This window comes from Pinus tabuliformis, chromosome 5_2, assembly GCF_031772625.1.
Source record: "Pinus tabuliformis cultivar Carrire ecotype Pingquan chromosome 5_2, CPIR1, whole genome shotgun sequence".
Taxonomy (NCBI): Eukaryota; Viridiplantae; Streptophyta; class Pinopsida; order Pinales; family Pinaceae; genus Pinus; species Pinus tabuliformis.
In genome coordinates, this window is record NC_142306.1 from 771,009,368 (window position 1) to 771,026,575 (window position 17,208).

The 17,208-nt window shown below is 37.0% G+C and overlaps 1 pseudogene; it reads right to left on the reverse strand.

Annotated features, from left to right (window-relative positions):
- Nucleotides 1-11,863: 11,863 nt before the first annotated feature.
- On the reverse strand, nt 11,864-12,307 carry LOC149161548 (T-complex protein 1 subunit beta pseudogene; annotated as a pseudogene).
- Nucleotides 12,308-17,208: the final 4,901 nt, after the last annotated feature.

The following is a 17,208-nucleotide window of genomic DNA, read 5'->3' on the forward strand; positions in this document are numbered from 1 at the left end:
TATATCTAACCAAGCTTGGAGCATGGAAAATGACCTCCAGTCTAAGAAGAAGAATTACATGTCTCTTTTGGTTGAGGAATATTGGTAACCTGTGTGGAATGAACAATTATAAGCTCATTTTGACATGTTCGTTCTTGAACAAGATTTAATTAATATATAGGTAAGTCAGATAGTCATGCTTCCATATATTGAGTTAATTGAGTCATTTCTTATGGAGTTAACTGCTCTCCTACTTGTCTGGAAACCATTGAATAAGTGGAAGATTTTCCAAACAATTCATCAAACTTGTCTAGTTCATGAAAGAACTGTATGATGCTTAATTTTACAGTAACCTTCTTGACAGTTTGTTGGGATCATACGGCCTCTTAGGGATAGTAGAAGAATTGAATTATAAGACAAAATTAATCTCAATGGTTACATGTTTGAAATTTTCCAAAATATATATACCACAGTGAAGAGAGAAAATAGGTGATATTTTTTTATTAGACTCTTTTAGAAATTTTGAAATGCCATTACCTATGGTCTGGTATGTTATCTATCGAGTCAGAAGTTTGTTATGGACATATAAAGGTAATAAACGAGGATTAGAAATAATACCAAAAATATCTACGTAGGTAAATAACTCCTCTCCAAACTAGTTCCCAACCTGGAGTAAGTCTATTTCAGCTTCTGGGGAAATCCTAGGAGTTTTCTTGTCAAAGATAATTTCATAAATGGGCAGCATAATGATATCATGATATATATGAATGGAGGTTCAGTCTTCTAAGGTCCATTTCCATCCCATAGAAGTAAAATCCATAGTGAAGCATAAGGTATCCATTACATAGGCACTAATATTGAAAGGGGGAATTATATTTTCTGAAACTCTACGCTTAATTATAAATTTCAGAATATGAGTGGTAGGATGTTAGATACTATAGTTCCCCAATCTAAAATATATCTTTCTGAGGAAGCATCAATTAGTGGTATCCATTGGTCAAAGAAATTCTGTGTATTGGAATAAGCAAAGAGTCTACATATCATGGCAGCCACTTGACTATAACAACCTCTGAGAGAGTCAACTGCATACATACCCTTTTCCTCAAGCTTATGCTTGTTGTGGTCTCTTATCCATTCCTTAATGGGTTCTGATGCATGATTAATGTTTCTGATGAATTTCTCTGCAAATTGTTTGTTATATTTGCATTGAGGGGGTGGAAAATGGTACATTGCATTAAAATTGTTGTTGCTAAATGACTCGATAATTGTTTGCTTCTATGTCATCAACCACCTTTCTGTAGTGCATCAGCTATCAACAACCCATAAGATCATATCTCTATAAGGAAGGATATAGGCTCAGGCCGCAATCCTATGCAAAAATGAATTTTCCACCTCATTATAAGTGGTATTAGATATTGTTGTTGAATCCTTGGCTATGATGGTTCTTTCTATGACATTGGGTCCTTTATCCTCAAATGTTTTATAAATGGATTCCCAAGAGGCATTGCCAGAATCTAGAGAAGAGACTGTACCAAAAATCAATCCTGGTGTATTAGGTTTTTCAGCAAGTGAAGTAGCTGACTGTTGTTGAGTAATTGGTTTCTTCTTTGATTTAGCCACTTTATAAATTTCTTCTAAGTTATGCTTATCAGGACTAGCTTTTAATGAAAAATAAAAAACTAAGTGATAACTTCATTACTTGAAAGACAACGCAAATAACGATTTTACATAACAATTTCTATCATAAAGGGTGAATTATGATAAAATCAAACTGCAATGAATGAAGTTGATTCTAATATTGAAAAGCATAAATTCATCACTTTTGAATGTTAAATGTAAAAATGTGAATTCACATGGGTCTACACACATCAACATATCGGAAGAAATATATCGGAGAAATCACTTCATTGCACTTTAGAAATTTATGATATAGGAAACTCCTGATAAATCATTTTTAAAGAAATAATAGATAATAAGTGGAGGCAAGAAGTGATATCAGAACTTCTATATCAACAATAGGTTATCAGGGATTTAAAGAGAAAGAACCTGGTATTCAAGTCTTGATATAGGCTGAGGATAGGAATATAAGAGGTTTCATGGTATCGAAGGGGATTGGTATTGGATATATCGAATATTTGAACTTGGAGCATCATAAATATTGAGATATTAGAAGTAGTCGATAGAGGAAGTGTTGAGTATTGGAGTTTTGAGATATGAGGAATTTTGAGCATGGAACACTTTAAAAGTTACGATAATTGCAGATTCTGATATGCGATGTGGTAGTTGTGGGACCGAAATCTCTTAAAGTATTTAATTTAAATAGAAAGTTCCTGACTTAACTTCGCCTTTTAGCTAAATCCCTTTTAATAATTATATTAACCATCGGGAATATTTGATTGGAGAATGATTTTATCATAACTTTATTATGAAGAAAGTTACGATATTATAAGGATCAAATACAAATATTTCAATAATGGATTAATTTAATAAAAAAAGGCCTATTGGGGTTTTATTTTATCATAATATTTGTTAGGTTGGACCTCCGATGCTTGGGTTTTGAAAAGAGAAACTTTCAAGTGAGAGGGTTTTTTATTAAAAATTCAAAAAATTCCTTATCTATATTGAACACTAAAGAGTTTTATTAACATGAAAGAAGGTTCCCCCTTATTTACAATAGGACTAAAATAAAAATACATGGTTGGGGGGGGGGGGGTGTTGTTGAGTACTAGAACAATTATCTATCTAAATCATCCATATTTTATGTCTTAAGGTTTTAACTTTGGATTCTTTATAGCCCAAGTTGTAAACCCTAAACTTCTAACCACTTTTACTTTCCAACTGAATATTCAAAATTACGTAATTATTGATACAAGGCGAATCTGGGTATGAAATTCAACCTCCAATATTAAGTTCTTATTACACAAGGAAATATATCATCTCTGAAAAAATTTAAATAATCTTTAATAACCTTTTAAAATTTTACTGAAGATTGTGGATGTCCTCAGCACTTGGTTCTCTTTTGGCCAAGAACTGCCTCTAGGAGACAACAATCCCCATTCTTCCCCACCCCACCACCAAATGTTGGAATTGAAATTAGTAAGCATGGTTCTTGGTAGTTTAACGAAGGATAAAGGAACATCTATAATTCTTTAGAAACACAAATTTTTTATTTTCTTTTATAATTTTTCTCTAAAATTTAAGCAATCATTCTCATTAATAGATAAACAATCTATAAAAATTTTATAATGAATGTTGGTAGATATGTTCTTAGTAGAATAATAAATACTTACATTCATCCAAAAAGGAATAATTATTCTTATCAATAGAAACAATTTACAAAAAATTGATGATGAATGTTAAAATGGATATTTACAACGAGAGGCATCTCCTTCTTGAAAATGGTCAAGACAACCATTGTCTACCCTTTTATATTGGGCTGACACCTATCCTATTATCTCGAAATGACCTTCGTCCTTTATCAAGATCCCCATCAACACACGGGGTATCATGTGTCAGTTTGTCAGCAACTTACATTGTATCTTTATCAAGTGTTTATGGGGGTTTAGAAGCCTAGCTAATTGTTGTTTTTAAGTTTTGTTTCTAGATATAAATTTTTACTTGACTAGAAGTCGTTTTTCCATCCAGTGGTTCACATATTACCTTACTGATTAAAAGAAAAAGGAAATTACTATTTGCGGAATGATTGAAACAACAACCAGATCACCAGAAATCTTCCACATGTTCAATCATCACTCCAAGTTTTGTGTAGATGAGGTTGGTAAACACCCAACTACAGGTTAAAGAGTCACAATGCACAATAAAAATGGCTTATTCCATTGTATGTTTTATGCATATTTCATTTTTAAAAATAGAAATGAGTAGTTTGTATGGCTGAAATTAAGAGTTCTACTGGTTGTTGTCATAGAGCTATAAATATGTTTGACAATTTGTTGAAATAACCACACTGAGATGACACACTAATTGAAAAGGAATCACTCTTCGAGTTGCAAAGGAATGGTTTGCTCAAGATTATTTTGGGAGGAGAACTTAAAGTACCACATTCCACTCACAACTTCAGCACTACAAGGGGTTGGGAGTGGTAGGTTTTTCCAATGATTATGAGAAGAATCACTAATCCATTAAGCAACAATGTTTATGGTATCAACACTAAGGGTAACTTTTTTCAGAAATTTGAGTAAGAGAATAGGAAATAAACACCAATGTTGAAGTGGAGTATTTCAGGCAGCTTTATTCTTGGTAGTTGAGATAAAAAATAGTGCTTTTGCCACAAAAACTCCTCCAAAAAAGCAAGGAAACACAACTGGCAGCCCTTCAAAGCACATCAATTTTAACATGTTTTTCTTTTTAATCTTTCCACATGGAATTATGGTTGAATTTATATTTGATGGTGTTGGGATTCTATATATGTTGTACTGAAAGTGGGGTGAGGGATAGATAGTACTTTGTGAGCAAACACATCACCCGAGTCTTCATCATCCTTCCACCTTTGCAATCTCATAAACAACTTCCACCACTACATGCTACTATACCTATTGGTGCCTGTCATGTTGTGTCCCTCTGATGTAATCATGTATGTTGATTAAGATATTGATTTTATTTGACCATGTTTGGTCTCTAAATCTTGGAACCTCTTGGTTGTATAATACTTTAATAGTTTTGCATTGTTGTGATTAGCTTTAATCATAATGTACTTATTTTGAATTATCATACAGTTAAGGCACATGTTCTCCTCATTTCATTCATTTTCATTTATTTTTTTTATAAGTTTGGAAATATGACCTCAACCACTAGCTTTTCACAAAGAGTTGATGGTTTCTCTTCATTTGTTTTCGGGAATTTCAAGAATGATTCTTTGTATGTTGATCAGTCGAACTAGTTATGAAGATCTATTATTCATATGAGAGCATAAAACCCCTAGAGAGACCCTAAGGCTAGAAAGAACCAATTTGAATAGTGAGGTATCTAGTGGTGATAGGGCTAGATTTTCTATAATTATATGGTAGGTCTGTTTGTGAAAATTTGTGTGATGGGAGTGTATATTTTCCTGTAGATTCAACAACTCATGTAATTTTCTAAAACAAAAGACGAGAATCTACTCTAATTTCAATAAAAGAAACCAATAGGTTGATGAAAACAATAATCAATAAGAGGAAGACAATCAATGACACATAACACAATATTTCTATTGGGAAAGAAACTAATAAAAAGCATGACTATATCTATTGCATTAATTAGAAATCCAACATGAAAATACAATGTTTTCTCTCTCTTGAACAATCCCTACGCAATTATGATCAACTCTCTACCTCACAAGCCCCCTATAGAAAAAACTTAGCCAATTCTGCTTCCTACCAAGCCCCCCATTTCCTTGTGCAATTCCTAAGAGGATGAACCCATATTTAATTGGGAAGTCCTTCTTCAAAAACTCCACAATCCAAACTTAGCTCCATAACTAATTGCATTCATGATCTGTACAACTTGGAAAATTATACAACCAATAGTACATTGTCCCTACACTCTAGTCTCAACTGGGTCTTTGTCAAAACTGGCATACATGAGTGTCTCTTCAGTGTATCTCCAGCTAGTTGGAGTAGCACTTAGGATGCACTAGTGAACCAACTCACTACTACACCTCTACTAGTTCCTCCAACAATTAGAACTAGTTTAATTGACCATAACTTAGTCAAACTAAGTTATCAAAGTAAAACTCAAATAGACTCATCATGGACCCTTATAATTTAGGGATCATACATAAATCACTAGAGAAAGACTTCCAACTCAAAATTCCTAAGTTAATTAAGTGAATTAAACTTAATTAACTATTTACAAGTTGCTATGAGAATAACATTTGGTTTTAATTCACAATTTAATTCAAGGACAAATTAAACTGGAATTTGTTATTGTCATTTCTCAAAACTCCCTCTCAACAAGAAAGAGATTATCAACTAAGTTGATCATGTATCTTTGAAACTTGAATTTACATCTTGAAAATGACTTTGTCAAAATGTCAGCATCTTGCTCCTCTATGGGAATGTACTCCAACAACATAATCCAATTGAATACACCATATCGAAGATGATGATATCAGATATCAATATGCTTGTATCAATCATGAAAAACTTGATTTTTAGAGAGTTTGATAGAACTTTTATTATCATAGTAAAGCACAGATGGATCCATCAGCTTACCAAACAAACCAGCAAGAATCTTCCTCATCTAGATAGCATCACATGCTTCTTGACTTGTAGCCATGTACTCTGTCTCTACCGAAATGAGTACAACCACTGTTTGTTTCCTGCTATACCAAGAAACTATTGCTGACCCAATATTGAAGATCCCTCCTAATGCTCTCTTCCTGTCAGATGGATTCCCCGCCCAATTTGCATTGTTGAAGCCTTGAAGCTTCACTCCCTTTGTGTATCTGTACCACAATCCATACTAAACAGTGCCTCTGATGTATCTCAACACATTCTTGGCCACCTTCCAATACAACTTGCTAGGCTTAATCATCGCTTGACTAATCGGTTAATTGAATAGAACATTTATAGTTGAGTGTTCACCAAATACATGAGTGAACACACAAGCTATCTATAAATGGTAGCTTCCACTACCTCACCTAATGTAGAATCCTCCTTGCTCTAGTTACATGCTAGAGGAGTCTCCATGGATTTAGTGCTCTCCATCTGAAACCTTTGTAGTATCTCGTTAGCATACTTTCCCTAAGAGATAAAACATTTCCCATCACTTTTCCATGCCCAAAAAGTAATGCATGAGCCCCAATTCCTTCATTTCAAACTCTCTTGCAAGATCCTCCTTGCAACACTTGAGAAAATTATCATCACCTATCAAAATCAAATTGTCGACATATAAAACAATGATAAAAAATTTACTTCCACCAGAATATGCTATGAGTTCGCATCTGCTTGACTTTTGGTGAAGACCAACCTGGTGAAGTAGCTATCAATCCTAGTGTACCAAGCATGGGGTACTTTCTTTAGCCCATACAATGCTCTCTTGAGTCAGCACACATGTGACTCACGGTCAAAGTTCTCAAAACCTTCAGGCTACTTAATACACACCTCTTCCTCAATATTTCCTTTAAGGAAGGTCTTCTTTAGATCCATTTGATGTATCTTCCAACCCATATATGCTGATAGTGCCAATATTGATCTGATCAATGAGTACCTTGCAACAATAGCAAAGGTCTGATCATAGTTAATCCCCTCTACCTGTGAAAAGCCTCGGGCCACAAAACTAGCCTTATGCTTCTCCACACTACCATCTCCAAATTGATTTACCTTGTAAAGCCATCAATAACTCACCACTGACTTGTCTACCAGTCTTTCGAACACATCCCAAAAATTGTTATGAACAATGGAGTCATACTCCTCAACCATGGCATCAACCCAAACTGGTTGCTACACTACCTCCTCAAATGAAGATTGCTTTGTCTCAACACATCTTCTTATAAGAGGCATGTATGAAGTGTACCTCTAAGGTGACCTACTATGGCTGCACTATGATGTGGGTGCTCCCACATTCCCTCTCACATCTTGCAATAACCTGTCAGCCTCTCTAGTGCACTTTCTCCCATCTCTAGAATACTCTGCCTGAGTGGATGTCTCCACTCCCGGATCCTTTGCATTTGGTTTCTCCACATCATTTGATTCTCCCAAAAATTAGGAGCCGAAATCTACTAAACCTCATGTAGTTGAAGCTCCATCTTAATGGAACATCACATGACCTTCTCCTCATCGAATCTGACATCCGTGTGAACCACTATCATCCTACTAGTTGATAGGTAAACCTGATATTTGTGAGGTGTATCATTGTACCCCACAAATATCCCCAACTCTGGTGTTGGCTCAAGCTTCTTCCATGCATCTTTGGTCACATGGCAATATACCAATGACCTAAAAATCCTAAAGTGGACAACATCTAGTCTCCTACGAGAAAGCTTCATTTGGTGTATGCATCCCAAGAATCCAATGCAGCCTTTTGTTCTGCAAATAAACAGTTTTCTTGTATGCCACCCTAATCATGCAACATCGCCTGTGCTTCCCCTACAATTCTTATGTTCTTTCTTTCGACCAACCCTTTATGTTTTGGGTTATGGGGTTTCGTTAACGCCCATTTAATCTCTTCTTTTGCACAAAAGTTGTTAAACTCATTTGAGACATACTCACCACCGTTATCACTCATCAGAGCTTATCCTTCTTCCAGAGTCCTTCTCGCCCAATGCTTTAAATTCCCAAAAATTTCGAAATTTCGATCTTTCTTCTCCATGGAAAAGATCCAGTGTTTACGAGAAAAATCGTCAAGAAATATAACATAATACTTGTGTTTAGTCATGGATACTGTCGAGAATGGTCCACACATATCTAAATGGACTCAGTCTAGAATCGCATGTGCTCGACTTTCTTTGTCATGGAAAGAAACTTTTGTGAATTTTCCCAAAGTACACCCCATGCTTGTATCAATTTTCTCTAGCGTAGCTCTGGGAAGACAGGTAGAAATCTGTTGCATTATTTTTAAAGCCCCGTGATGCAAGTGACCCAACCACTTGTACCATAACTCACCAATGTCTCGGATCTACACCTTTTCTACTTTTGTAGACAAGGCATCACAATATTATACCTCCAACTTGTAGAGATTATTCACCCAAATCCCTATCCTCTTTACCTCTCTTGTGGCTATGTGACGAAGGAGTGCCTCTCCTTCACTAAAGATCACATCATAGCCTCTATCCTCGAGCATGTAAATAGATACCAAGTTCTTCTTAAACCTAGGAACATACATAACATCTCTCAAGATGAGAGGAGCACCCAACTCCCTCTAAGAGGTATATGTAACCAATCTAGTAACATTATACCTCTCGTCATCACCTATTTCGATATGCTTCTAGAGACCCCTCTCCTCCAGATCACTGAAGAACTCCTTGTCTCGAGTCATGTGGAATGAAGCTCCCATGTCTAGGTACCATACACTACCCATCAGTGATCACACTATGGATGCAATGATGGTAAAATCCAATTCAAATTGAGAGGCAAGAGCCTAACCCACCACTCCTCTTGAGGACTTCTTCTTGGACTTCTCAAGTGGAAAATTTGTAGCAATATGTCCCCGCTCGTGACAGTGAAAGCACTTTACTTTTGTCATGTCGTTCTTCTTGCCTCCATTATAATAATCCAATTTGGAATGGGATGCCTTACCCTTCACTTTATTTTCCTTACTGTTAAGGCACAATTTTTGTCATCATTAGTCTTTGATGAGGAACCATATCTAGTGTTCCTTGTCATCTCTTCCTGCATCAAATCTCGACTTAGTCGTTCCCAATATGGTAGATTATCCCTCCCATTAATAGAGTCCTGATAACTATGCCAACTCTTGGGGAGTCCTATAAGAGTTAGGTGGTAATGGTAATCCCAACACTTCCAAGCTCGTATCAACAATGAATGAACTTGGTCAAATATTTCTAAATTGATTTTCCCTTCTCAATTTGATCTTTCTGATTTTTTCCTTCAGTGCCAACTTCCTACGGTCAATGTTATTCTGAAACAAATCCATCAATGTCTTTCACATTGAGTATGGAGTTTCCTTACCATGGAGACTGGAGACGATATGGTCTTGAACTCCCTTAAGAAGAATATTCCTTTCCTTTGCCACACACTTCTTCCATTCCCCAAATCATTAGCATCCGATGTTGGTGGCTTGTGAATGTCTTAATCAATGAATTCCTTGAGACCATTATCGTCCAGCACTTCTTTCATCATGTCCTTCCATGCTATGTATTTCAAGTTTCCTTCCAATGCATACTCGAGCCTCAAACCACAGGAACCCATTTGAAGATCCTGAAGTATGAATTGAAAATTCGAATTTCATATGTAACCCCAAACTCAAAATCTCTCGTAGTATATACTATCTTCAGCTCTGATACCATGTATATTTTCCTGTATATTCAATAGCTCATGTAACTTTCTAAAACAGAAGACAAGAATATAGTCTACTTTCAACAGCCGAAACCAATAGATGGATGAAAACAATAATCAACAAGAGGAAGATAATCGATGACACATAACACAATATTTCTCTTGGGAAATAAATTGCTCAAAACCCCGACTATCTATATTTCATTAATTATAAATCCAAGATGAAAATACAATGCTTGTTCTCTCTAGAACAACTCTCGCACAAGTATGATCAACTCTCTGCCTCACAAGCCCACTCTAGCAAATACTTAGGCAATTCTGCTACTTGCCAAGTCACTATTTCCTTGTACAATTCCTAAGAAGATCAACACATATTTAAATGGTAAATCCTTCTTCCAAAACTGAGTAATCCAAACATAGGTCCATAACTAATTGCATGCATGATATGTACAACTCAGAAAATCATACAACTTATAGTACTTTGTCCCTACACACTAGTGCTAACTGGATCTTTCTCTGAACTAACATGCATGAGTTTCTCCTGAGTGAATATCCATTTATATGGAGTAGCATCGAGGATGCACTAGTGCACCAACTCGCTATTAGACCTCTACCAGTTCTTCCAACAATTAGAACTAGTTTAACTGATCATAACTCAGTCAAACTAGGTTATGTAATTATAACTCAAATAAACTCATCCCGTGCCCCTAAAATTTAGGTATCAAACATACATGACCATAGAAAGACTTCAAACTCAAAATTCATAAGTTAATTAAGTCAATTAAACTTAATTAACTATTTATAAGTTGCTATGAGAATAGAATTTGATTTTAACTCACAATTTAATTCAAGGAAAAATTAAACTAGAAATAGAAATCAAAGAGAAACAAGAGTGGCAATTTGGTATAGATTACAGGGCCCTCCACAAGGTAATTTTTTAGAATTGCTACCCTCCGAGGTTAATTAATGATCAGTTATCAAGGGATGCAAGTGCTTTCACCAAGCTAAAGTTAGCTCCCAACTACTACCAAGCTCAAATGGAAACCTATACAGGTATAGAAGACAACACTAAAGACCAAGTTCAGCCATAAGTGTGGCTTGTTATACCTTTATGCCTTACCAATGCTCTTGCTTCCTTCATATGACCTGTTGGACACCTAATCCTAAATGGGTTAGTGTGGAAGTCGAATGGACAAAAGCAGTCCAAGAGACCTTAGGATCTGAAACCCAAGAGTCACATAATGTACTATAAATGTAAATCATTTGTCAATAAAAATTGTATTGCATGTTTTATCTTTCACATTGTTTTGTTGTCCATGTGTGTTTAACATGGTATCAGAGCAGGCGAATTCTGGCCCTGCTCATATTTGAGCCACTTGTTTTGTGGTCTCTATGTATATGCCATTTGTGCAGACCTTCCAGTTCTGCCCATTACCTATAAAGCTCCATTAATTCATTGTTTGCCAGAAATCTGTTGACTCTGGCTATTTTAAGCCTCTCTGTCTGACCCTTGAAATCATACCTACACTCTCTCTCTTCTGCGTTACTTGCACCCTATGTCCTTTAAATTATGACTGCGCTCTTTACTGTTTATAAACATTTTGAAAATCGCTGTCCTGACAATTTAAATTCCTAACTGTGCATTGTTGAGTTTGTGAAAGTTGTTACTCTTGGATTAATGATTGAATTTGGTGGGCCTGCTATATAATCCTGGTGCATTGAGCGTTTGTAACGCCCCTTACCTGCTTAGAGCTATTCGACCTGACCCTCAACAGTCGCTGCTCACCTCTGACCATAACGCGCTGCCTTTTCCAGCGCTACCTCTACCGCATCACTGCATCAACAGCCAATGATGCAAAATGTTGGTTGTCTTGTGCAAGGATTTTGGAACTGAGTGTTGTCATTGCAATATTCATAAGGTCGGACCGGAAGGATTATGAATTTGCCTTATTTTCCCAAACCCGTTGTTCTAAAGCATTGCGAGCACACTCAACAGCCATTCTATAACCAAAGATAATTGTCATAGGGTGAATCTTCATTGCTACTAGTTTTTCTGCCTCTCGCAAGAGCTTGCCAGCCAAAACAACTACTGAAGTGGTTCCATCTCCTACCTCATCATCTGGGACTTTCGAGATTTCGACCATTACTTTGGCAGCGGGATTATCTATGTGAAGCGATCTCAATATAGTAGCGCCATCATTTGTAACGGTGACACTATGTCCCCTGCCTGTGGATTGCAAAATTTTGTCCATCCCTTTAGGTCCTAGAGTCGTCTTTACAAGGTCGGCTATTGCCATGCCACCAACAAACGAAGCCATCCTGGTCCGTTCACCCTTCTCGTCCCTGGCATCATCTTTAAATAACCTTTCAGTTGCCATGTCTGAGAGCACGAAACGTTAATTGTAGAATCGATCGCCTCCTTTCTTCCGAAGGCTTCTGTCCGCCGGGAAGGAAAATATTTGATTGCAGAGGGAAGCAGAGTCTTGAGCGTAAAGCGAGGTTTGGGGCATTAAATCACTTCTCAAGGGACTGCATTTCCTTTCTGAGCATAGCCACAAATTCTGGAAAATTATAAAGACAGTCAAGGAACTATTCCTCGCTGCTGCAGCTTCATTAAGGTGACTGTGTACTGTCAAAAGACCCTTGTGATATGTGAAACTGTGTAGCCATTTCTGGAACAGCGTCTGGGTTGCTGGAGCTCTCTGAGGCTGTGTTGGACAGCATGTGGGTTGCTGGAGCTCTCTGAGGCTGCGTTGGACAGTGGCACGGCTTAGTATGCAAAGGGGTCACACTCCCAACAATTTCTGAGCAGTGTATGATCTTTTTATATGTGCGGGAGCGCCATTTCTATATCTGTTAACAGCCACAAATGCCAGGTGCCAAATCGTTACCTCTGTCAAGTATTTCATGCGTTGGTTGGTAGTATGAGGACTGCTGTGTAGTTCTGGGCTAGCGTATTTAATTCTGGGTGATTTCTTCATTGCCAAAGGCTGAATCTGATGCCTTTGGATTACCATATGGACATATTTCATTTTCACGCCCACGCCAAACAGGAGACTTAATTGAGGCCTCACGGGATCGCATCCAGTTCAGATTTGCCTGTATAGTGTTGATCTCTCCATTATGGCCGAGAAATCTCATAGGTCGTATTTTGCTCATTTTTTGGTGCTTTGAGATTCGACATATAGAGCGGTTGAACTGTTTGAATAAGGTCTGCGAGCAGCGCATCCAATCTACTGCTTAGCTTTTTGCAATTAAATCCATCGAACGTGTGAAGGATGTGATTTCACTTTCCCATGCTGGGCGAGGCTCACCATGCAAAGAGCTGCCAATCACCTTCAGAGCAAGTGGCAGTCATTTACATTCTGCTTGCACCTGCTTGACTAAATGTTCATCTGCATTATGGCCGAGAAATATCATGGGTTGTGCAAGAGGCCATCTAGGACTGGTATTTGTGCTGTATCGCCTATGATAGATAGGAAATGGTGAAATATATAACTCGTTTTGAAGATCTAGATAAAACTGCCCCAGGATTTCGGACCGTAGCATGCCCTTGTAAACTAAAGTTTGATTTGATAGAGAACAAAAGTAAAGCTCACTTCCCCATTCTTCTGACACCACTGCATTTTCAATTAAAGCGCTACATAAAGAATGATCTAGCCCCAAGGCTACAAACTTGTATTTTCTGTGGTTGTTTCAGTTGAGCAGCATATCACTGTACCTGTGCTTGAAATCTTAATGAGTATAGACTATTGGAAGTGATGTTTGGTGATGTACCTCTGCTATAGAGGGTCTCAAACTTTCTCATCTCATTGGATGTGTGGCTGCGAGTATATTGAAGACACCCCATATTTATTTCTCTGTCTTGGAGTTGAATACATTGCATATATTATCACTGTGGTGTTTTCTCTGTAATGATGGAGCTTCTGTGATGTTATAACACTTATCTACAGCCACTGTTCTTCTTAACATTTGCTGGTATATTCTACTTCAGATCCCTGTTATTATTAGAGTTGATATATCAGAGGTATATGTAATCCATTCCTGTAGTTGAAGTTCGAATTTCAAAGAAGGAAGAAGTCATCTAGTTGTGCATCCATACAAAGCGTATCTTGGTATACCTGAGCATTTTAAGGGTGAAACATATCTATTGTATCTGTGTTGGAAGGACAATGTATTTTTCAAACTGATATTCTTAATCTTCAATAGCTGGGGTTTGTCTAGACTTGCTATAGTCTCCACTAGGATTGTTGAGTGTTCATTTCTTTGTTGAGACAATGGCTAGATTTGATGATGTATTAGAGTTAATGAATACACTAATACACTCCACTATTGGTGGGAAGGTAAATGTTAGCAAAGACACTCTTTGTGACATTCAGACCTGCCTGTATGATGCACAAGAAAAGATTGATTTTTTGCAACTAGAATCTCAGTTCCAGCAAGATGAGCTTCAACAGATTTGTCATTCCAAATTGTTTTCTGCTCAAAACAATATGCTGTTCAAGGTTAAACCAGCAAGTGGTGAAATTAGTAAGATTGAGGTTGAATCAGAATCCAATAAAGCAGCAGTTGTACATGCAGATGCAGAAACTCAGTCTACACTTCCCAAGCCCATCATCAGACCTTGGGAACAGCTTGTCCACAACAAGCACAGAACTGGTCTTGGATATGATAAGGACTTGTCCTTTCATATTCAAAACTATGCCAAGCCCATTCAGTTTCAGAGTGCTGGATTCATTCATGACAGTTCACCTGCTCCTCATGACAGTTTAGCTTCAGTTGTTCCAGACTCTGCCCCTCTTCCATAGCAACAGCAACAACAACAACAACAACAACAGATCGTGAAATGCCAACTCTGTGACCGAGTTGGCCATCTGAAAGATCACTGTTTTGATCTTCATCCATGTAAGCACTGTCATAAAACCAGCCATTCTTCACACAGATGCTTCAAAAACAAACGTCCTGCAAGAACAAAGATTCATCTTGGATGGATCGCTTCTTGGCAATGGGCATCAACAGCCAAGAAGATATTCCAAACACATATCAGAACTTGTTCCAAAATATTGAACATTCTTGCAATTGAGTTTTCTCCATCTTCTCACCTTGTACCTGACAGGGGGGTAAATGACGGTCATCTACAAGCTTCAAAGTCACATCAAGCGAGCCTGAGCCACAACCTGCCACACCAGTTTCAGAGTTGTAGCCAAAGACAAAGATGCCTGAACATGCCTTCAGTTGGCAATCTGGGACACTTCCTCTAGCAGAAGACTCCAACTTCTTGCCAGTTTTGGAAGAGTTCCAGGAATTACAGAGTTGTTGGTCATCCTTAAACCATCACAGATTAAGAACACTTCCTCTAGCAGAAGACTCCAGCTTCTTGCCAGTTTTGGAAGAGTTCCAGGAATTGCATTAAGCATTCCAGAGTTGTTGGTTATCCTTAAACCATCACAGGTTGAGACCTCCCTTTTATGGTTGAAGGTTTCCCTCTTTAAAACAATAGGATCACTTCCTCTAGCAGAAAACTTCAGTTTCTTGCCAGTTTTGGAAGAGTTCCGCGAACTGCACTAAGCGTTCCAGTGTTGGTGGTCATCCTTAAACCACTGCCCTTTATACCAACATTTCATAGAGCACATTCAACCTAGTTCTGCCATGCATTTTTTGCACATTTTGTATTACAGCTCTCTTCTTGGACTCATACATAACCCTTCGGATTAAGGGGGGGAATGTTGGACACCTAATCCTAAATGGGTTAGTGTGGAAGTCGAATGGACAAAAACAGTCCAAGAGACCTTGGGATCTGAAACCCAAGAGTCACATAATGTACTATAAATGTAAATCATTTGTCAATAAAATTTGTATTGCATGTTTTATCTTTCACAATCATTGCCTCTTGGTAATTTTGTTGTTGTTTGCTTAGATGACATTTTCCTTTTCACTAAATCTTGGTTCAGCCATCTGCAAGATGTCCAAAAAGTTATAGGCCTTGTCCACCAACACAAATTGTAGCCTAAAACAAACTCATTTTTAGTAAAAAAATTTGTTCAATATCTAGGTTTTCATTATGATCATGTGATAGGTACTTTAACAACATATTAGTTTCAGCGGAAGTTAGTCAACTATTGTGGGCTTTATTTTTAACACAACAACCTCACATATTCTTCTGGAGATGTTAGTCAAAATATATTGCCTTTATTCTTAACATAATGGATTTAGAGATTTCTGTGTGAAATGAAAAAATGATATTCAAAATTTATATTACTCAATCGCTTGTGTGAAATGACCCTTAGTGATCTCCCTTTGTTATTGATATCAAGAATATTACCATCTTTTATTTACTTTTATTGCGTAGAAGTGAAAATTGCACTTACGATGGTGATTTAAAAGAGAAATAACAATATATCTTTACTCTCTAGAATGAGAATGTGACAAAGCATGATATTTTTATTTTAGCTTTATTATTGAAGGGACATTAGCTGGGGATTGAACTTGTGGCTTCCTATTGTGAAATTCCAACCACCAATTATTTAAACAAAATTATCTTTATCTCACTTTATAAAGTTAACTATTAAAATATGTGAAGTCTGCATTATATCCATATATAGCTAATTGTTCTATAAATGAAATTTTCAGAATGGGATGACCCTGTTGCCTTTGGAAGTCTGGCATTCCATTCGGGCAAAATACTGCTCAACACTTGAGGCCTTACTCCAGTATCATGTTGATACTAATGCTAAGGATAATGTATTTATTACTAGTTGTATTTTGATATTTAAGTTTACTATGTATCTCATGCTTTTAGAAAATAGAAACTTGAATGTGAACATCTATCTACAAGAAGGAATGACTCCATTAAGTCATATGTCTCAAGGTCCTAGCAATTAAAAGTTGCATTTGTTGTTGCACGTTAACAAATAAAGTGGAAATCCAAAGAAGCATGTGACAAGTTCAAGAGCAAGATGTCATTGCTAGAAGTAGAGTTGTCAAGAGTTGTGGGGTTGCATGAAGTGAAGGTGCAACTACAAACATGGGAAATGGGAATGATTTTAGATGAGAAACAATGGGCCCTTGGACTTAAATTTTCTTCTAGGAGATCAACAGACATGATTATCCTTAGAAAGATTGGGACATGTTTGACAGCGTCAAACCTTACAAAAAATTTCTACTAATTTATTCTCTCCTTCCTTCTTTCATTCTGCACCTCACGACATACACTATTTCATAGATCAACATGGACGTCAAAAGTTTATTACCAAAATTGAACAACCTTACAGAAGAAATG